This window comes from Oryctolagus cuniculus, chromosome 5, assembly GCF_964237555.1.
Source record: "Oryctolagus cuniculus chromosome 5, mOryCun1.1, whole genome shotgun sequence".
NCBI lineage: Eukaryota > Metazoa > Chordata > Mammalia > Lagomorpha > Leporidae > Oryctolagus > Oryctolagus cuniculus.
This window is the reverse complement of record NC_091436.1, coordinates 96,353,405-96,376,889: the sequence shown is the minus strand read 5'-3', so window position 1 is coordinate 96,376,889 and position 23,485 is coordinate 96,353,405. Positions and strand designations below refer to the sequence as shown.

The 23,485-nt window shown below is 38.2% G+C and overlaps 1 pseudogene; it reads right to left on the bottom strand.

Moving 5' to 3' along the window:
- Positions 1–15,682: 15,682 nt before the first annotated feature.
- On the bottom strand, positions 15,683–16,620 carry LOC100353857 (transcription initiation factor IIB pseudogene; annotated as a pseudogene).
- Positions 16,621–23,485: the final 6,865 nt, after the last annotated feature.

Below are 23,485 nucleotides of genomic sequence, written 5' to 3'. Positions count from 1 at the left end.
ACAGGAAACAGCAGTCTGTTCCTGGAATAATCTGCTTATCTTCCCCTGAGGTGTAATCTCTGCTTAAGGGCCAGCTGGAGGAACCTTTATCTCATTAACCTTCTAGAGGGGCATCTGACAGCCTAGCTTCAGGATCCTGAATGCCATTATAAAGAAGTGCCCACAGACACATTTTTTTCTTAGTTATGCACCTGTTACAGTGATACAGAGAGCCAAGGGAAGTCTTGGCAAGTGCAGAGGAAGGCTGACAGGGTCAGATATTTTCTAAAGTGATATGCACAAGGAACATCCACTTAGAGTGTACTTGCTATCCCTGGCAGTATATGGTTATTCAGTATATGCTAGTCTCCACAGGATAGCACAGCTATCACCATTCTCTTCCATATATGTTTTGTAAATCATTTCCTATCTGGCATTACACATGGATGTATTTTTTATTTGTTTGAAATTTGGTTTTAATTTTTAAAATTTGTCCATGCAGATTTTAAGAATAAAAGATATTTTTAAAAGGTTTCAAAAATACTGTGCCTGCCTTCTACTAATCCCTCCATTCAAAGGAAAGCCATTTTAAATTTCTTGTTAATTCTTATTCTTATTTGAGTATACTTTAATATCCCCACAAAGAAACATTTTATTTAAGGAATACAAACTTCATGCATTTCATAAATACAACTTTAGGAAGATAGTGATTCTTCCCACCATACCCACTCTCTCCACCAACACTCCCACCCCTCCTCCTACTCCCTCTCCCATTCTCAGTCCCATTCTCCCCTAAAATCCATTTTTGATTAACTTTATACACAGAAGACCAACTCTATACTAAATAAAGAGTTCAAAAATTTGCATGGAAAAAACAACAAACCTGTTCCTGAACAGTCGAGGCAAAGGCTCTTCAAAGTCATTGCATCTTGAAGTTAATTTCACTTATTTTTAATGAACTTAATTAACTTTAAAGAAGCACCCAAGAATAATATATATTTTGTGAGCACTAAGACATAATTATAATACAAGAGGTCCTGCATGGGAAGTTAGTGCACTGTGACTCTTGTTGTGACTCTTAACACTCTTAAGTATGATGTCAGTGATCATCTGAGCTCTTGACATGAGCTGCCTAGGCTACTAATATCAAGAAATCTGCCTAGGAAACTTTCTGAATCCACAAACTCCAAAGTATGTAGACAAGGCCATAAACAAAGTGGAAGTTCTCTCCTCTATTCAGAGAAAAGTGTCTCCTTCTTTAATGACCATTTCTTTCTGCTGGAGTCCCACTCACTAAGTTCCTTCATGTAGGACAATTTTTGCCACAGTGTCTTGGCTTTCCATGTCTGAAATGCTCTTGTGGGCTTTTCATCCAGACCAGAGTGTCTTAAGGGCTGATTCTGAGGTCAGAGTTCTGCTTAAAACAATTGCCATTCTGAGTCTGCTGTATGGACTGCTTCCCATGTTGGAGCATTCACTTTTTAAAAATTCTATTTATTACAAGACACTTAATCCTATCCATATAATCATGTTAACATTGAAGATGATATTTTACCACCCAAATTAAGGGGATTTGGAGTCCCATGGCAAGTTTTTAAACTGTGCACTTAGAAGTAAGTCCATAGGAATGTGTGCAGCACTATATGGCTTTACAGTTACAAACTTCATACACTTCATAATTACAACTTTAGGAATACGGTGATTCCTCCAACCATGCCTGCCCTCCCACCCATACTCCCACCCCTCTTCCTCCTGCCTATCTTATTCCACTCTTATTTTTTACTGAAATCTGTGTTCAATTGAATTTATACATATATGTTTAACTCTATGTTAAGCAAAGAGTTCAACAAATAGTATGAAAAAAAAAAAAAAAAAAAACCAAAAAACCACTGTTCCTAAACAGTCAAGACAAGGACTGTTCAAGTCATTTCTTCTCAAAGTGTTAATTTCACTTCTACAGATTGCCTTTTAGGTGCTCTATTAGTTATCACAGGTCAGGGAGAACATGCAGTACTTGTCCCTTTGACACTGGCTTATTTTACTAAGTATGATGTTTTACAGATTCATCCACTTCATTGCAAATGACAGGATTTTTTGTTAACTGCTGTGTAGTATTCTATAGTGTACATATACCATAATTTCTTTATCTAGTCTTCTGTTGATTGGCATTTAGGTTGATTCCATTTCTTAGCTATTGTGAAATGATCCACAATGGGGGTACAGATAACTGTTTTACTTATTTCATTTCCCTTGAGTAAATTCCTAGGAGCGAGATGGCTGGGGCATATGGTAGGTCTATTCAGAATTCTGAGGTATCTCCTTAGTGTCTTCCATAGTGGCTTTACTAGTTTACATTCCCACCAATAGTGGATTAGGGTACCTTTTCCTCCATATCCTCACCAGCATTTGTTGTTTGTTGATTTCTATATGAAAGCCATTCTCATGGGGGTAAGGTGAGATCTCATTGTAGTTTCTATTTGCATTTCCCTGATAGTTAATGATCCTAAACATTTTTAAAATTCTTAATTTTAATTTTTTGACATAATATTTTTTCTTTTATTTAATAAACATAAATTTCCAAAATACAACTTTTGGATTATAGCAGCTTTCCCCCCCCATAACCTCCCTCCCACCTGCAACCCTCCCATCTCTCACTCCCTCTCCCATTCCATTCACATCAAGATTCATTTTCAATTATCTTTATATACAGAAGATCAATTTAGTACATACTAAGTAAAGATTTCAACAGTTTGCACCCACACAGAAACACAAAGTGTTAAGTACTGTTTGAGTACTAGTTATGCCGTTAATTCACATAGTACAACACATTAAGCACAGAGATCCTACATGGGGAGTAAGTGCACAATGACTCCTGTTGATTTAACAATTGACACTCTTGTTTATGGCTTCAGTAATCACCCAAGGCTCTTGTCATGAGCTGCCAAGGCTAGGAAGCCTCTTGAGTTTGCCAACTCTGATCTTATTTAGACAAGGCCATAGTCAAAGTGGAAGTTGTCTCCTCTCTTCAGAGAAAGGTACCTCCTCCTTTGATGCCCCATAATTTCTGTTGGGATCTCACTCACAGAGATCTTTCATTTAGTTCATTTTTTTTTGCCAGAGTATCTTGGCTTTCCATACCTGAAATACTCTTGTGGGCTTTTTATCCAGATCTGAATGCCTTAAGGGCTGATTCTGAGGCGACAGTGCTGTTTAGGACATCTGCCATTCTATGGGTCTGCTGTGTATCTCACTTCCCATGTTGGATTGTTCTCTCCTTTTTAATTCTATCAGATAGTATTAGCAGACACTAGTCTTGTGTATGTGATCCCTTTGACTCTTAATCCTATCATTCTGATCAATTATGAACTGAAACTGATCACATTGACTATTGAGATGGCATTGGTGCATGCCACCTTGATGGGATTGAATTGGAATCCCCTGGCATGTTTCTAACTTTACCATTAGGAGTAAGTCCGATTGAGCTTGTGCCAAACTGTACATCTCCTCCCTCTCTTATTCCCACACTTATATTTAACAGGGATCACTTTTCAGTTATCTTTAAACACCTAAGAATAACTGTGTATTAATTAAAGAGTTCAACCAGTAGTATTAAGTAGAATAAAAAAATATTAAATGGAATAAAGTAGTAAGTTGTTCATCGACAGTCAGGACAAGGGCTGATCCAGTCATTGTTTCTCATAGTGTCCATTTCACTTCAACAGGTTTCCTTTTATGTGCTTGGTTAGTTGTCACTGTCAGGAGAACATTTGATATTTGTCCATTTGTGACTGGCTTAATTCACTCAGGATGATATTTTCCAGATTCCTCCATTTTGTCGCAAATGACAGGATTTCATTTTTTTTTACTGCTGTATAGTATTCTATAGAGTACATGTCCCATAATTTCTTTATCCAGTCTTCTGTTGATGGACATTTAGGTTGATTCCATGTCTTAGCTATTGTGAATTGAGCTGCAATAAGCATTAAGGTGCAGATAGCTTTTTTATTTGTCAATTTAATTTCCTTTGGGTACATTCCCCAGAGTGGGATGGCTGGGTTGTATGGTATGGCTATGTTCCCTTTTCCCCACATCCTCGCCAGCATCTGTTGGTAGATTTCTATATGTGAGCCATTCTAACCAGAGTGAGGTGAAGCCTCAGTGTGGCTAAACATTTTTTCATGTGACTATTGTCCATTTGGATTTCCACCTTTGAAAATTGTCTTTAAGACCTTTGCCCATTTCATAACTGGGTTGTTTGCTTTGTTGCTGTGGAGTTTCTTATCTCTCTATATATTCTGGTTATTAATCCTTTCTCAGTTAGATAGGTTACAGATAATTTCCCCCATTTTGTTGGTTGCCTTTTCACTTTCCTTAGTCTTTCTCTTGCAGTGCAGAAATTTCTCAATTTGATATAATCCCATTTGTTAATTTTGGTTTTGATTGCTTGTGCCACTGGGATCTTTTTCAAGAACTCTTTGCCTGTGCCAATGCCTTGCAGGGTTTTCCCAATGTTCTCTAATAATTTGATGGTATCAGATTGTAGATTTAAGTCTTTGATCCGTTTTGAGTGGATTTTTGTATAATGTATAAGGTAGGGGTATTTCTTCCTACTTCTGCATGCAGAGATCCAGATATCCAGATTTCCAGCTTCATTCCATTGTTGTTAGAGAAGAGGCATGGTATTATTTCATTTATTTTTGAATTTGCTGAGACTTGCTTTATGGCCTACCATAGGTGAGTCTTAGAGAAAGTTCCATGCACTGGTGAGAAGAATGTGTGTTCTGTGGCTATAGGATGGAAAGTTCTGTAGATACCTATTAGGACCATTTGTTCTATAGTGCTGATTTTCTGTCTGGTTGATCTGTCCATGCTGAAAGTGGGGTATCAAAGTTCCTCATTACTATTGTATTTGTGTCTAAGTCTCCCCTTATATCCTTTAATATTTCTTTTAAATAGCCAAGTGCCCTACAATTAGGTGCATATATGTTTATAATAGTTAATTCTTCCTGTTGAATTCATACCTTAATCATTACACAGACCCTTCTTTCTCTTTGTAAACAGTTTTTGTGTTAAAGTCTATTTTTACTGATATTAGGATGGCTATATCAGCTCCTTTTTGTTTTTTGTTAGCACGGATTATCTTTTTCCATTCTCCCACTTTCAATCTGCATGCATCTTTGTTGCTGAGATGTGTTTTTTGTAGGTAGCAAATAGATGGATTTTGTTTTTTAATCCATTCAGTCTGTCTTTTAATTGGGGTGTTGAGGCCATTTACATTCAAGATGAAATCCCACAGGGCCAGGACTGGGCCAGGATGCTGTGATTCCACCTGGGTCTCCCATGTGGGTGACAGAGGCCCAATTGCTTGAGTCACCACCTCCTGCCTCCTAGGATGCCTTAGTAGGAAACTGGCTAGAGGTGGAGCTCCTGGGATACAAGTCTGCACTTTGATGTTGGATGTGGGCCTCTGCCACAATGCATCCCCCATATGCAGTTAAATGGCATAATTCTGTTATTGCTTTGGGAATTTTCACTTTAGATATGTTCAAGATATTGAGAATATCTTCCTTTCACATGTATCCTTTCCACCCATAATAAACTTGTGCTTGTCTCATCCTTCCATGGATTGCCACAGTATTATAATTTCAATTTATTGGGTATTCAGTTTTACATTATTGTGACCATAAATATATAATACATAGCTTACCCATATTGCAATTACTAATGTGTATGGAGCCCTTGTGTTGTGGATAGATGTCATTCTTAGAGATTTTAATAGATTATCCTTATATTCCTTAATATAACATTATAGGTATCATTATTAAAACTGTTTCATATTTGAGGAAAATAAGGCTTATGTGACAGAGCCAAGATTTGAACCCAAAGAGTTTGCTTCAAGAATATATACTTAAAAAATTGGAAGCTAATAATAATATCTGTGAGGACATTGTGGTATTTCAATAAATATATACATTGTGTGATGATCAGGGTTACTGGGATATACATCATCCTAAACATTTATCATTTCTTTGTGTTGGGACCATTCAAAAATCCTAAACCTCTCCACTAGTTATTTTAAAGTACACAATGACTTACAGTCAATGAGAGTTATCCTACTATGCTAGAGAACAGTTGAAGCCACTCATCCTGCCAGCTACCCTTGCACTTGTTAGCCACCCCCTCTCTGTTTCTGCCCTCTTCAGCCTTTGGTAACCACTGTTCCATTTTATGAGATCAATTGTTTGAGCTTCCATATGTAAGTGAGAATATGTGAGATAAGTCTTTCTGGATCAGACTTCTCTCACTTAACATAATGTCCTATGTACTTAAACTCCTACCCTCCAGGGTAGTTTTTGTAATTATATTTATTTTAAAAAGTTCTCTTTGCCTTCTAAATACAAAGCAATAATTTATCCCCCGATGAGTAAATTTCCTCTGCATATAAACATGTTAGTGCTTTGTAACCCTTCTCCAGTCTGCATGGCTTACTTTCCTGTCATCGATCACTTCAGCCATCTGGCTGAAATCATGCTGGGGATTCCATCCACCTCTCTCTAGCACTGGATTCTCTTTGTGTTTTCTGGATCCTGTGTTGCCTTCTTTCTCAACTTAATCTCTTGTTTTAGCAGAGTACACGCTGCAGTAGATTACAGAACATTCATGGTAATACGTTCACAGATCTTACCTATTTGAAATTGGTTTCTGTATACCCTCACATTTGATTTATAGTTTCGCTGGACATAGAAATGTAGATTGGGAATAATATTCAGTTAGAATATTGAATAATTCTACTGCATACATTCTAAAATGTTTCCTCTCTTGTTATTTGTTGTAGCTTCATTCTTAAAATTCCTTCAACATTATTTTCTTGGGATATATCTAAAGGTAGCTGAAGGTAATGGGATTTTAGCATTTCATATTTACAGATTATTTATTATTTTGATGATGTGCAAAGAAAATTCTCATAAAATTGACATAGAGGCCTACTTATAGTATATCTGAAAATAAGAAGTGAGATAGATGAAAGATGAATCTATTTTGGGGTATGTCTAGGAAAAACAACATGAGTGCAACAGAATATACCTGCTTATATGTAAATATTTTATAGGGGCTGGAAAGATGGTATGTGTAATGAAATACTTCTGTCTTGTTTTGCCTCTGATGCTTACATTTATAACTCTGTTGAGAAGTATCAGTGTTCTTGCTGTAGAAGAAAAAGCAAAAATTTCCCGTCATGAAAAAAGTTTCCATTTAATAGCCTTCTTAATGAAATGTATTGCTTAAAGGAAAATGTAGTTATGTTTTATCTTCTTAAAAGTAGCCTATATCATATATATGAATATAAAGGTGTTTAATATATTTGATAGTGACAAATATTTAAACACTTTATTTGATGGCAGTACCTTATGCAGTTTCCCAATTTTTGATTAAAATTTCTCTGGAACAAATGTTGGTAACTGCTGCTTAGGAAGCAAACAAGAATTATAACATTTGAAAACATTGCTTCCAGGGACCATCATGTCTTTCTCTAAGTACTGTTGTGTTTAATTATGGGTCACTGATAATTAATCCAGAAGTGCTTCTTCATGCTGGTTGACTGTCAGTAGTAATTATATATCCTTAAAGAGGTATACTTTCCCTTTTATTTTTTAGCAGAATTTCAGTGGTGCATTTAAAATGTACAGGATAAGGTACAAAGGGCAATGTGTCTTTGCAGATGTGTTTCTTTATCTGAAATCTGTTAACAAATGAATTTGTATACAAAAGTAAGATTTTTTAATCCAAATGAATGAAATTGAGTTTCTATTCAATGTCCAACTCTCAGCAGCCTTGTGAGATAAGTACTATTTTTGTTTTTACTTAATAGATGATGAAACTGAGGAACAGAGATAATGAGTAAATTGCTCAACTATGCCACTAGTAAAACTGAAGCAGTGTTTCTAACAAAGATTGCTCTCCTCTGAAGCCTGGGTTCTTTATTGCTCCTCCTTGTGTCCTCCCATTAGGCAAAACAGATGCTAAGAATGAAACGGATGCTCACTGGGCAGGCAACCACACTGAACATTGCTCTTTTCCTTCATGTGGATAAGATGTCTGTATAGAACTCTGAAATTGGCAGGGTTTTTTGTTTGTTTCTTTTTTTCTTTTCGTAAAAGAACTGCTGTTAGTGTTCTGGGTTTGTCTTTGCTCCCTTTGTTGGTTTTGGGTTTGTGTCTCCATTCCAGGCAGATGGAAGGGACTCTTGAAGGATTTTCATTACCATAAAAACTTGTGATTAATCAGGCACAGGTGAACTACTCCTAGAAGGAACCATCCCAAGGAGGGGAGGATAAGAATTAAATCTGTGATGTGGACAGAACATGCTGTGTCACCCCTGAGAAAAGCCCAGGGTCTGCCTTTCTCGTTAATACAAGGTTCATTCTGCATAACTCAGAGTTTCCCCTATGTTACTACACTTGCTTAGGAAGGAGGGATATGGTACTCAGAAAGAAACCTAAGGGTAACATGGACTGAAATGTCACCTAGGGTGGTCTTCCATTTTCTAAGTTTCCCCTCAGGATACACCGCACTTTGGCTGTCAGCTAAAGAGTACCTGATTAACCAAGACAGGGATAGCTCCAGTAGGGCATGGAGAGGAGAAACAAATGCAATCTGCCAGAAGGTGACTGCACGAGGCAGGAATGCAGGGAGGCGATTTTATGACAGTTTTAACGAGGATATGAATGATAGCTATCCAGGGACAGAGGCCCTACGTGCTCATCCACCTTCATTATTTTCTCAGAGACCTTTTTGTTGAATCCTGGTCTGGGGGCACTTGAAGGACTCCACTCCCTCATGGAGAAAAAAGCAGGTCAGCCTTCTCTCAGAGGTTTGCACAAAGGGCTCTTCGCTGTCACACTTCCCTGCCCCTCTTGGAGTCCTTGCTAAGAAATGAGGTGGATGCAGAAGAAACCGAGTGAGCTTGTCCTTGGTAAAAATAAATATTAGCTGAACACCAGAAAAGCTGACAAGTAGCTAACCTTTTTTAGTCTTTAAGGTGTCTCTGCATGTATTTTGAAATGCATATTTTAAAAAAAATGATTTTTCACTTCTGCTAAGAGAATGAATAAGATGCTTATTGTTGGTAAGTCATATATACTGCCCTCCCTCTGTGGTTTAAGAGGTCACGATAAAGGTACACCCTAAGAGCACAGGCACTTTCATCAGTGACTAGAATTTTATAGACATTAAAACTCAGTTTGAATGATCGAAAGATCCTTGAGGTCTGAATTCTTCCACTGGTCCCTTTCTGAGGACTTCAACAAGGGGCAAAGGAGAGGCAGTGGACAGCAGTTCAAGGACTGAGAAGAGAAGCAAGAAGAGAAGTGCTAAGGGCACACTGTTGGATCTGTGATAGGGAGGAATCTGTGACCTTTGGGAGACTGAGCAGCCTGGTGGGGAAGGAAGTCAGCTTACAGGGCATTACAAAGTAACGGGGTAGTGGAACTAGGCTGTGAATGAGATTTCCCTTCATGAGGTCCAACTGCAAAAGATCGGAGGGAATTAGTCTAATGATCTAGGTGTGTCAAAGCACTTTTTTTTTTTTTGAAAGGATTGTTTAGAGGCCAAGCAGGAGACATATGAGAAGTGTATGTGGCACAGTTGGAGGGAATGGGGAGACAAAGGGAGAAGCGAGGAGGGACAGGGAGCCCTTGAGTTGCTAGCACAATATTCCTCTAACAAGCATTTACCCTAAAAGCAAGTGTTCAAATTGTACATTTTTTTTTTTTTGAGTATCAGAATTATTTCTTTTTTTATTTAAAGCTTTATTTATTTATTTATTTATTTTAACTTTTATTTAATGAATATACGTTTCCAAAGTAGGACTCAAAGGAATGGTAGGAAATGAAGTATATGGACATTTACTCTAAAAGGGCTTACAAACAGGAAGTGACGTAATACTCACAGAGATGATGAGATAGAGTTACCAGCTCAGCACCTTCTAAAGTTATGTCAGCCAAAAGACGTGAGCCAAAGTACTTTTACCTTAAAACAAATATTTTTCAGTATAAACTATTATAACCACTTTAAATAATTTTCTTCCATTTAGATATTAACCACATTGATGATCTAGTGGCTTGTTAATTAGATAATGGATATTATTCATTAACGAGATTAGTGATAATTAAAATTTGTGAATTGTTAAAGTATTTTAGAAATACTGTCTGACCCAGCATAAATAAATAAATTGTAAGCTTTATTCTCAACTGTCCTCAAGCTTAGTCAACTCTGGAGAGTTTAAGATGTAAGCTGATGATGACCAGAATACTAATTAAATCCCATCTCTAGAATACTTGCATGTTGTCTCAAAAAAGTCTTCCATGCAAGGTGTGGTTTCAGGGATTTCAAATCTTTTTGTGAAACCAAATAGAGATTTCATCAGCCTTTCAGGATAGGCTAGTTGATCTATTTAGGGTCTACTTTTCAATAAATGCTAGTTTAGCTACTGCTTGTATGTGTGGAAGATTTTTGCCTGATTCTTTTGGTAGAACCTGGCAGTAACGTTGTAGGAGAGTAGCTGCCTCTTGCCTACTTTTGTTCTAATTTTAGTATATGTGCTGCCAAAGCAAGCACTTGCCTACTTTCAACTACTGGTGAATACTGCAACCTACTAAGATCTATTTGTAACCTAATTGGTTTAGGTCAATTCAAAACACATAACTTTGTGTTTTCTCTGTAAGCTTACTTTCTTATTTTTACAAAACGCATCTTCCTCTCCTTAATATTCCCACCCTGATGCTTCTTCCGCAGCCTCCACCTCTCTTCCCTCTATTTTTCTTGAGATGTAGGTGTAGTCAGATGGGCAGTACTTCGGTTTCCCTCTTCTTCCATCACTTAGCCATCACTCAGTAACCTGGATTTGGTTTTCATCAGTTCATATATGTACTTCACAAATACATGCATCCACAACTGATGCATAGCACTATTTTTACAAATGTTCAAATGTTATATAAGTAACATAGTGTATGTGTCACTTTGCAACTTATATCTTTGGTCAACATTTAAAAAATTATTAATATAAAGAGAACACATTTCATGTTTACATAGGTTCAGTTCTAAGAAGATAACCATACTTCCCTCTCTTCCCTCTCTCTGCCTCAACCCCTTCCTACTTTCCTTTATTTTCTTTCATTTTTGCAAAAACATGATTTCAACCAGCTCTATAATCACAGGTTTAATTTACCACTAATCATAATATTTGCAAGTAAAAAGTAGGAAGACCACAGTTCTACTGGAGTATAAACATGGGCTGAAAGCAACAATCATGTTCTTGAAAATTTTTTCTGCTAATACATAAATTTATTCACTTCAATTCTGTATAGTATTCTGTTGAATAACAGCTGCCTGTTTTATTCTCCATTGATGGGTATTATACCAATTTATTATTTTTTTAAAGATTTATTTATTTATTTGAAGGCAGAGTTACTGATGGAGAGAGAGAGAGAGAGAGAGAGAGAAAGAAAGAAAGAAAGAAAGAAACAGAGAGAGAGAGAGAGAGAAAAGAGAGGTCTTACATCCACTAGTTTACTCCCCAAATGGCTGCAATAGCTGGAGTTGGCCGATCCAAAGCCAGGAGCCAGGAATATCTTCCAGGTCTCCCATGTGGATGCAGGGGCCCAAGAACTTGGACCATCTTCTACTGCTTTCCTAGGCCAGAACAGAGAGCTTGATTGGAAGCGGAGCAGCGGGGGCTCAAACTGGTGCCCATATGGGATGCCAGCACTACAGGCAAAGGCTTAACCTGTGCCACAGTGTTGGCCCCTAAAAATTTTCTTTCCCAAACGGTTCTGCATATAAAGGAAGCTAAATCATATTAGTACACTGTAAATTGATAGCACATCAATTTACAGACTCCACACGTATTTTTCTTTTTTTCTTAAAGATTTATTTATCTGAAAGGCAGAGAGAGAGTGAGAGGGGTCTGCTATCCACAGGTTTATTCCCCAAATGGTTTGAACAGCCAGAGCTTGGCCTATCTGAAACCAGGAGCATTCTTCCGGGTCCCCCACTCAGGTGGAGGGGTCCAAAGACTTGGGCCATCTTCAACTGTTTTCCCAGGACATACCAGAGAGCTAGATCAGAAGTAGAGCAGCCAGGAATTGAACCAGAGCCGTTATGGGGGTGCCAGCCCTGCAGATGGCGGCTTTATCTGCAATACCACAGTGCTGGCCCCATCTGCACAAATTTTTCTATCTAGAACACTCTTCATCAAAAGATATTTGCATGATTCTTCCCTCATCATTTAAGTCTTCACTCAACTCTGACCTCCAAAGAGGACTTTCTTGGTCATCCACTCTGAAGTTACTCTCCAAATATCACATCAACCAACTGTGTATCATCTTAAAATTTAGCTTCTAATTGGATATTATCTTCTTTATATGTCCCCATCCTCTCTCTGTACATGGTACACAAATTTCAGTTGTTCTGTATATGTTAAAACCCAGTATTGAGTTGGTATTCAAAAATGCACTTGATGAATAAAGTTAGTCACTCTATGGCCTAAGACTCAGGAAATTCAGTTATTTATTATACATTAACTTACCTGTGAATTGACAGAAAGGGTGTAGCTTTCACATCTAACAAAATAAGTTATTATACTTATGCAGATATTTGTATTATAGGATAAGAGTATCACATGTAATCAATATTGGCTAGGGTGGTAATAAGGTTAACAGCCTTTTATGAAAGTCTAAATAGTTAATGAGGAAAAATCCTGAACAGGAAGCTACCTCAGAAAGGCAAAAGGCAGTGTTCCTCTAACAAAGCAGTCTTGGTTCTGATGTGATACAAGATGAAGGGGTAACTTAGCCAGAGTTCTGTGCCATAGGACATGCCCATATCCTCATAATCCTATAGCATGAATGTATTCTTTAGTTGGAACCTGAAACTAAGCTATAAATCAGATGTTTCATCACAGATTCAAAATTAGCCAGTTTTAGAGACCTCAGCTCTGGTTAGGCCTACAATTACCTGGATCCTGGTCAAGATTTCCCACCCTGGAGTCAGGCCTCCTTCAGTCATGTCAGCTATTCCTGGTTTCTAGTGGCTCAGAGGTTGGTTGGTCTGTCTCACAGAAATTCTTTGATGAATACAATTGGATTGTGTATTGCTTTCTCTGGTTATTACTGTCTAACATTGATTTATTCAGCCATCCAACAACTATTTATGATGCTGCTCAGGGTATCACACCTCGAAGCACAGATGTGTGTTAATTTGAGATTCCCACTAGATAACCAATTTGTATTATTGAATAGGCAGTTGTGTGGACAAATCTGAGGTTCTGAGGACTGATCAAGGCCAGAGTCTTAGGTGTATACCTTTAAACTCTCAAGATTAGATGAAGTTACTTAGGTAGTAAGAATAGGTAGATGGGTAGAATGATATTCCCTAAGTCCTATTTTTCTTTAAACAAAATTGGGTACTTTGCCTTGTGTTGGGAGTCTTCTTGGCTTCTGCCTCCCCTAACCCTTGCTGACTGTAAAGCCATTGTTTACCACTTGCAGTCATTTTACTGCCTGAAACAGGCCTCCAGAGTCAGTAGAAAATCAGCCTCACTAGTCTTCTATCTTGGATTAAGTCGTGTACTTGCTTTATTTGATACTTGCTGAGCATAAATGAGAAGACACAAAACAAAATCAGGACTCCAAAGCTCTAAAAGTCCTGATTCATTCTGTCATATTTTATATATATGCATCCCTTGCTTTCCCTAAAGAATGATTTCCCTATTAGGACTTTTAAAGCCTGATTAGGAAATAGGTTATTCAGAGTTTTATATCCCGTTATACATCTCATCCTATTATTTGATGAATGATGAGAGTTAGGTTGCTGATTGTTTTCTTATCTAATAACAATGGAAGAGACACTAGCTCTTTAAGTCACATACTCCAAGGCATACACTGACCCTCAAGACCTGCTTTAACCCAGGGCAGAGTTCCACATAGAATAGTATCTATTTTGCTGGACTCTAATAGGATGTGAGAATACACAGTCCAGGCAAATTCTTCAGTGCAGTAGGAGACAGTACACAGAGTGGAAAGATGTTGTAAAAATAGTTTAACTTGAGCATTGACCAGGTGACCAGGTTTATATTTCCTGTCATTTAATCCACTGCTTGTCAATGGGGCTGCCCTCTGGGAGTCTTGTGGAATTTGCAGGGGAGTTCTTGCTGTCAAAGTGATTTGCGAGTGCCAATGTCATTTAGTGGGTGGGAGCCAACCATTGCTAGATTTCTTGCAAGGTGAGAGATAGTCTCACATAATGAAGGTTTGGCTCACATACATGTTTCTAATGTCCTGTGGCTACTTCTATTGTACAACCCTGTTTTTAAGAGTTCTTCAAGCCTAGAACCTACTTTTGTTTCACATGCAAACAGTAATTTTTGAATGGTTTTAAAATAGTGCAGCTTTTAAAAGCACATGTCTATCTGGTAAATTCAGGGGAAATTGTTCTTAATTTTATTTGAGTCTGAAGAATTTTTCACCATTGTGGACACTATACCCTTGTCTACACTTCATGACTGGTGGTGGTTGTTGCTGTTGCATTAATGTAATTTCAGGCTCACATCAGTATCAAGCAACTTATAATATCCTCTAGAATAATCACATCTAAGAGGATTTACTTATTGAGTTATATTTATTTTATTATAAATGTTATTTATTTTCTTCTTTATTTTAGTTAAGGTATTACTTTAGTTTCTGAAAGTGCCCTAGTAGATAGCATTCTTTATGAGTATCGTTTCAAGATAGGTAAGAGAAAGTCAGGAAATATTTGTGATAGAGTGGTTGGATTGAGAACTACTGATTTATTCTTTTAATAGCCCCTGATGCAGATGATTGTAATTTTCTCCACTTTCAGATCAAGAAACAAGCAGCAACTAGTCTAGGTTACATATCTTGTAAACCAAAGGGCCAGGGTTCAGATCTATTATTCTGTATCCAGGAATTACACTCTTGACCTCTGTCTTCCTACTTGCTATTACAGAAAGCTACTAGAAACATCAGGCAAAATGGGCAGAATTCTGGATGGGCTTTGAGAGTTAGGGGGTAGATGGTTATGATAATGCAGACTCCTGTAGAATCTCCATGTGGAATGGCTTGTACCAGGACTAGCAAGGGGGAATAAGAGACCAGAAAGCTATCCCAATGGGTTCCAAGTGAAGGAAATCTGGCCTCCTAATGCTCACTCTGAGTAAACAATAAGAGTGGTGCTGAAGGGACTGCTATGGGTACCTCCCCCATGGTTCTGTAGTCTGCCCATTCTCCCTAAAAGTAAAAGGATGAAGAACCCACTGAACGTTGTGACCTTACAGTAGTCTTCCTGACTTCTACTAGGGAAATCCATGGTATTATTCAGTGGTATATTCAGCTTTCTTCTTTAGTTTGGAAAAAGGATTTATTAAAGAATTACATAATTTCAAATATCTTCCGAAGTATAGTTTCCTAGATTGCTACAAAAGAAAACAAATTCAATAAGAAACTTAAATCATTAAATTTGTTTCACTAGTATGTAAATATGGAATGCCAGGCAATAATATTTAGCCCTGGAATGTGTACCATGTCCTTATTCCTCCTTAAAGACTCAAGCCAGCCCTCCATATGAGCGATGTACAATAGGTGAAGTTCTGTGTACATAAGAGTTTGATGTTAGCCTCCTCACTTTATAGCTATGGTAGTATGCCCACTGGAGTGTCAAATTTGAAATCTGTAGGAAATAAATCTAGGGCTCAAGGATAGACTAGTCTGTAGGACTGCCTGATTGTTTCATGAGTAACATTAGTGATATCTCTAATTTCTTTTTTGCAGGCTCTTCCCAGCCTATGCCTGTAAGGCCATGTAAATAGCTGCTGCCACCAAAGAAATCGTGCTCCTCCCTGGAACCAAGTCCAGTTGCACAGCTTTACAAGTTATGTGCATAGCTGCCACCTGCACTTGTTTAGGAAGACAAAGGTTTGAACATAATCTGGACATGAAGTCCCCAGTTGTAATCAAATCCACACTGGGTCCTAAAGCTTTCAAAATAAGTTTGAAACATTGACCAATTTCTTTCTTAGAAATTTGTGATATGGCTCGTATTTCTTTAAATGTCCTAGGAACCCCTTCTTGTCTGCAGGCAATATAGAGACAAGCAGAAGCTATGGCATCATTAGCTCTTCCCTTTAGGCTTGTCTGTTCATACGCTTGCTTGAATAAATTATTTGTTTGATTAACTGTATTTTGAGGGGGGTTGATTCTGTCTTCCATGGTGGTGATTTTCTTGAATGCATTCATCATTGCCCCATCAGAACTGCTCATTGATCTCCAACTTTGCTGCTCATAATTGCCAAACCCATCAAAATTTGAAACTCCTGTGCCTTGCCAGTCATGGCAGAAAAGTCTCCATCACCCAGAAGAGGATTCCGAGAATCTCTGACTCAAGGTGAATCTTTCATTGCTTTGTCATTGCTGAGAGTTCTCCATTCAGATCTCACATCAATAACCTGGTCATCTACAACCAGGCCACACTCAGGACAGATCACGTCACCAACACTGATGTTAAAACTGCATCTGGATGATTTGGACATGTGACTCTTGGAAGCGCATTCAAATGGCTGGTGGACACCATCTTCATGGCTGCTGCACTTCCATCTGTAAGCAACAACTGATGTGCCAAAAACAGGAAGAGCTTGTGGCCTCATGTTCAACTTGCAAGTTTTATTATGTATGTAGTATAGCACTGCTAGATGCTTGGAAGGTTAATGAAAAACTGAACAAGTTCCCGCATACTTTCTTAAGCATGAATTTAAAAGACCAGCACAGATTGATTTATGGAGTTTCTTTGCTGTTATGTTGGCCCACATATCTATATTTCTGCCATTACCAGGGTGTTTTGATTATAACAGTCCTGTAGCCTGTCTTGAAGTTTGATATTGTGATAACTCTGGGTTTGTTTGTGTTGTACAAGATTGTTTCAGTTGTGTGGGGTCTCGTGATTCTAAATGAATTTCAGGATCATTTTTTCTATCTTTGAGAATGTCATTGGTATTTTGATTGGGATCACATTGAATCTGTTAATTGCTTATGGTAGGACAGACATTTTGATTATATTAATTCTTCCAATCCATGAATAAAGACATTCCATTTTTGTGTGTGTCTTCTTCTATTTCTTTCTTTAATGTTGTGTAATTTTCATCACAGAGATCTTTGATCTCCTTGGTTATATTTATTCCAAGTCATTTAATGTATCTGTAGCTATTGTGAATGGGATTGATTTTAGAAGTTCTTTCTCTGCGAGCCGCAGCTCACTTGGCTAATCCTCTGCCTGCGGCGCCGGCACCCCAGGTTCTAGTCCCGGTTGGGGTGTTGGATTCTGTCCTGGTTTCTCCTCTTCTATTCCAGCTCTCTGCTGTGTCCCGGGAAGGCAGTGGAGGATGGCCCAGGTCCTTGGGCCCTGCACCCACATGGGAGACCAGGAGGAAGCACCTGGCTCCTGGCTTTGGATCGGTGCAGCGCGCTGGCTGTAGCGGCCATTTTGGGGGGGGGTGAACCAATGGAAGGAAGACCTTTCTCTCTGTCTCTCTCTGTCTCTCTCACTGTCTAACTCTGCCTGTCAAAAACAAAAACAAAAACAAAAAGTTCTTTCTCAGCCCTGATATTGTCTGTGTATACAAAGACTGTTGATTTTTGTGTGTCAATTTTATATCCTGCCACTTTACCAAACTCTTTTAAGAGTTCCAATGGTCTCTTAGTGCAGTCTTTTTTTTTTTATTTTTATTTGACAGGTAGAATCAAAGACAGTGAGAGAGAGAGACAGAGAGAAAGGTCTTCCTTCCATTGGTTCACTCCCCAAACGGTCACAATGGCCTCAGCTGTGCCGATCCAAAGCCAGGAGCCAGGTGCTTCCTCCTGGTCTCCCATGTGGGTGCAGGGACCCAAGCACTTGGGCCATCCTCCACTGCTTTCCCAGGCCACAGCAGAGAGCTGGACTGGAAGAGGAGCAACTGGGACTAGAATCTGGCACCCATATGGGATGTCGGCACCGTAGGTGGAGGATTAACCAAGTGAACCACGGTGCTGGCCCCTAGTGGAATCTTTTGTTTCCCCTATATATAGAATCATGTCATCTGCAAACAGGAATCATTTCACTTCCTCCTCTCCAATTTGTATACCTTTGATTTATTTTTCTTATCTAATGGCTCTGGCTAAAGCTTCCATGACTATATTGAATAGCAATGGTGAGAGTAGGCATTCTTGCCTGGTTCCAGATCTTAGTGCGAATGCATCCCACTTTTCCCAATTCAGTAAGATTCTGGCTGTGTGTTTGTCATAAATTGCTATGATCGTGTTTAGAAATGTTCCTTCTATGCCCAATTTGCTTAAGAGTTTTCATCATGAAAGGGTGCTGTATTTTATCAAATAGTTTCTCTCCACCTATTGAAATAATCATATGATTTTTATTCTTCAGTTTTAATATGATGTATCACACTGCTCCATTTGTAAATGTTGAACCATTCCTGCATACTAGGGGTAAATCCCATTTGGTTCTGGTGAATGGTCTTTCTGAAGTGTTGTTGGATTCAATTAGCTAGTATTTTGTTGAGGATTTTTGCATATATGCTAATCGGAGATATTCTTCTATAGTTCTTGTTCTTTGGTATGTTTTTTTTCTGCTTTTGCAATTAAGCTGATTCTGGCCTTGTGAAGGAATTTGGGAAGATTCCTTCCCTTTCAATTGCTTTGAATAATTTTAGGGTTGAAATTGGATCTTCTTAAAGGTTTGATACAGCCAGCAATAAAGCCATTCAGTCCTGGGATTTTCTTTGTTGTGAGGGTCTTTATTACTGATTTGATTTCTGTCTTGGTTATTGGTCTATTTAGGTTTTCTATGTCTTCATGGCTCAAGTTAGGCTCATCTATTCGGTGCCTTTCTAATTTTTTTTTTTTAGAGATTTATTTCTTTGAATGTCAGAGTTACACACAAAGAGAAAGAGAGACCAAGAGAGAGAGAGGTCTTCTACCCGCTGGTTCACTCCTCAATTGGCTACAATAACTGGAGCTGTGCCAATCCAAAACCAAGATCCAGGAGATTCTTCTGGGTCTCCCACATGGGTGCAGGGGCCCAAGGACTTGGGCCATCTTCTACTGCTTTCTCAGGCCATAGCAGAGAGCTGGTTCTGAGTGGGAACAGCTGGGACTTGAATTGGCGCCCATATAGGATGCCAGCACTGCAGGTGGCAGCTTTATCTGCTACAACACTGTGCCGGCCCTGCCTTTCAATTTCTTGTTGTATGCACCAATTGCTATACACATTCCTTTTAACACTGCTTTTGCTGTATCCAATAAGTTTTTTTTAAAGATTTTTAAAAAATTTATTTGAAAGAGTTACACACAATGAGGAGGAGAGGCAGAGAGATAGAGAGAGAGAGAGAGAGAGGTTTTCCATCCGTTGGTTCACTCCCCAATTGCCCGCAATGCCTGGAGCTGCGCTAATCTGAAGCCAGGAGCCAGAAACTTCTTCAAGGTCTCTCAAGCAGGTGCAGCGGCCCAAGGGCTTGAACCATCTTATACTACTTTTCCAGGCCATAGCAGAGAGCTGGGTAAGAAGTGGAGCAGCCAGGACTTCAACCAGAGCTCATATGGGATGCTGGCACTGCAGGTGGGAGCTCTACCACTACATCACAGTGCCAGCCCCTCCCATAAATTTTGATATGTTGTCATCTTCATCCGTTTCACATTTTTTTTGATTTTTCTTTAGGTTTCTTCAGTGACCCACTGTTCATTCAGGAGCATGTTTTTCAGTCTCCATGTATTTGCATACTTTCTAGAGATTCTTGAGTTTTGGATTTCCAGCTTTATTTTATTGTGTTTAGAGAAGATGCATATTATGATTTTGATTTCTTGAAATTTGCTGAGACTTGCTTTATGGCCTAACATATTGTCTATCCTAGAGAAAATTACATGCACTGGAGAGAAGAATATGTATTTTACGACTGTAGGATGAAAAGTTCTGTAGATATCTGTTAGGTCCATTTAGTCTATAGTGTTGATTAACTCTGTTTCCTTTCTGATTTTCTGTCTGGTTGATCTGTCCATTGCTGAAAGTGGGGTATTGAAGTCCCCATTACTATTGTATTGTATCCTTTACATATTAACATTTCTTTGAAATATTAGTTCCCTTCTTATTAGGTACATAGACATTTGTAATAGTCACCTCTTGTTGAATTGATGCCTTAATCATTTATAGTGACCTTCTTTGTCTCTTTTAACAGTTTTTGTGTTAAAGTTTATTTTATCTTTAATTAGGATGGTTCCTTTTTGTTTTCTATTAGGATGGATTATCTTTTTCCATCCTTTCACTTTCATTTTGTATGTATCTTTGTTGGTGAGATGTGTTTCTTGTATGAAGCAAATAGATGGGTTTTGTTTTTTAATCTGTTCTGCTAGCATGTATCTTTTCACTGGAGTGTTGATGCTATTTACATTCGAGTGACTATTGATTTTTTTTAACTTTTATTTAATGAATATTTAACTTTAATTTAATGAATATAAATGAATATAAATTACAATGGCTTTCCCCCCATAACGTCCCTCCAACCCGCAACCCTCCCCTTTCCCACCCCCTCTCCCCTTCCATTCACATCAAGATTCATTTTCAATTCTCTTTATATACAGAATATCAGTTTAGCATACATTAAGTAAAGATTTCAACAGTTTGCTCCCACACAGAAACACAAAGTGAAAAATACTGTTTGAGTACTAGTTATAGCATTAAATCTCCATGTACAGCACACTAAGGACAAAGATCCTACATGAGGAGTAAGTGCACAGTGACTCCTGTTGTTGACTTAACAAATTGACACTCTTGTTTATGGCATCAGTAATCACCCTAGGCTCTTGTCATGAGCTGCCAAGGCTATGGAAGCCCCCTGAGTTCACCGACTCTGATCATATTTAGACAAGGCCATGGTCAAAGTGGAGGTTCTCTCCTCCCTTCAGAGAAAGGTACCTCCTTCTTTGATGACCCATTCTTTCCACTGGGATCTCACTCACGGAGATCTTTCATTTAGGTGTTTTTTTTTTTTTTCCCCCAGAGTGTCTTGGCTTTCCATGCCTGAAATACTCTCATGGGCATTTCAGCTGGATCCGCATGCCTTAAGTGCTGATTCTGAGGCCAGAGTGCTGTTTAGGACATCTGCCATTCTATGGGTCTGCTGTGTATCTCACTTCCCATGTTGGATCATTCTCTCCCTTTTTGATTCTATCAGCTAGTATTTGCATGACTATTGATAAGTAACAATTTTGTCATGCCATACTTCCAAAAATATTACTATTGTTTACTTTGAATTTCCTTTGTATTTTACTGAGAAAAATTTCTGCCTTCAACTTCTTTCATAGTGATTACCATGTTTCTGTGTGCAGCACATCCTTAAGCATGTTTTTAAAGACTAGATGGGTGGTGACAAATTCTTTCAATTTTTGTTTGTTATGGAAGGTCTTTATTTCACCTTCATTGTAAATGAGAGCTTTGCAGGGTACAATATTCTGGATTGACAGTTTTTTTCTCTTAAGACTTGTACTGTATCTTGCCATTCTCTCCTAGCTTGTAGGTTTTCTGATAAGTCTACTGGGAGTCCAATTGGATATCCTCTGAATGAAATCTGGCATTTATCTTATATACATTTTAGAATATTTTCTGTTTGTTTTACTGTGGAGAGTTTGATTACAGTGTGTCATTGTGAAGATCTTTTCTGTTCATATCTATTAAGAGCTTCATATCTAGGAACTTCCTGTTTGGATGTCCCTTTTGTTCTCCAAATTAGGGAAGTTTTCTGTAATTATTTCACTAAAAAGTCCTTTTAGTCCATTCTCTCTCTCCATGCCCTCAGGAACTCCTAAGACCCCTATGTTGGGTTGTTTGACAATATCCCATAAATCTCCAACATTGTTTTTCAGTTTTCTAATTTCTTCTTTTTGGTCTAACTATAAAATTTGACTTGTAACTCAGATATTCTTTCTTCTGCCTTACAGAGTCTGTTGTTAAGACTTTGTTTTGGCCAGCGCCGTGGCTCAGTAGGCTAATCCTCCGCCTTGTGGCGCCGGCACACCAGGTTCTAGTCCCGGTCGGGGCGCCGGATTCTGTCCCGGTTGCCCCTCTTCCAGGCCAGCTCTCTGCTGTGGCCCGGGAGTGCAGTGGAGGATGGCCCAAGTGCTTGGGCCCTGCACCCCATGGGAGACCAGGAGAAGCACCTGGCTCCTGGCTTCGGATCATCGCAATGTGCCGGCTGCAGTGCGCCGGCCGTGGCGGCCATTGGAGGGTGAACCAATGGCAAAAGGAAGACCTCTCTCTCTGTCTCTCTCTCTCACTGTCCATTCTGCCTGTCAAAAAAAAAAAAAAAAAAAAAAAAAAGAGACTTTGTTTTATTTATTCTATTGAATTCTTCATTTCTAATATTTCATTCTCATCTTTTAAAATCTCAATTTCATGGGAACATTTTCATGTCACATGGATTTATTTCTTTTATGAATCTGCTTCTGATTACTTCTAAGTAATCCTATGATCAATTTTTTGATTTCCATTTCTGTCATTTCTTCAATCTCTTCATCTTCATGTTCTAGTATTGAAGTGCTGTGTATTCTTTTGGGGCATCATATTGTTTTCCTTATTTAGTTTCTTGAATTGCTGCATATATTATTAGGCATTTTTGGAGATACTTGTATTTGTTTTCCCCCGTGATGGCTTTTTTCTTTCGCCTTTGTCTCTGGCTTAGTAGAGTCCAGGTTTTTTATGACTTCATGACTCAGTTTTGGTAGATGGCATGTGTCCAGTAATCTATCCATTTCTTCCAGGTTTTCCAATTTATAGCATACTATTCTTTTTAGTAATTCTTGATGACTGTTTTTATTTCTGTGGTATCTGTTGTTACATTTCCTTTTTCATCTCTGATTTTTATTGATTTGGGTCTTCTCCCTCTTTCTTTTGTGGTGAATGGTATATCAACTTTTCTTATTTTCTAAAAAAAACAGCTCTTCATTTCCCTGGTACATATAGTGTCTTTTTTTGTTTCATTTTGTTTATTCTCTAATTACTTATCTCCTCCTACTAATTTGGGGTTTGATTTGTTGTTATTTTCTAGATCCTTGATAGCTCATTTATCTGGTGTCTTTTCCTTCCTTCCTTCCTTCCTTCCTTCCTTCCTTCCTTCCTTCCTTCCTTCCTTCCACAATAGGGAATGTGGATTTTATTGCAAGCAAAATGTCAGACTGAATTCCATAAAACTGCTTCATACTAATTAAATAAAAATAAAATATTCAATAAATGTTACTGGCATCACAGCTTTCAAACTAGGGAATGAACAATCATATTTTCATTTCTACATATTTTAATTTCTGACTTCAAACATCAGTTTGTAATCATTTTTAATGATTGCATTTATGTTTTTTCTCTTGCTTAATCAAGTTTTAAAGTTGGATTTGTTTAATACTTTTTCCCC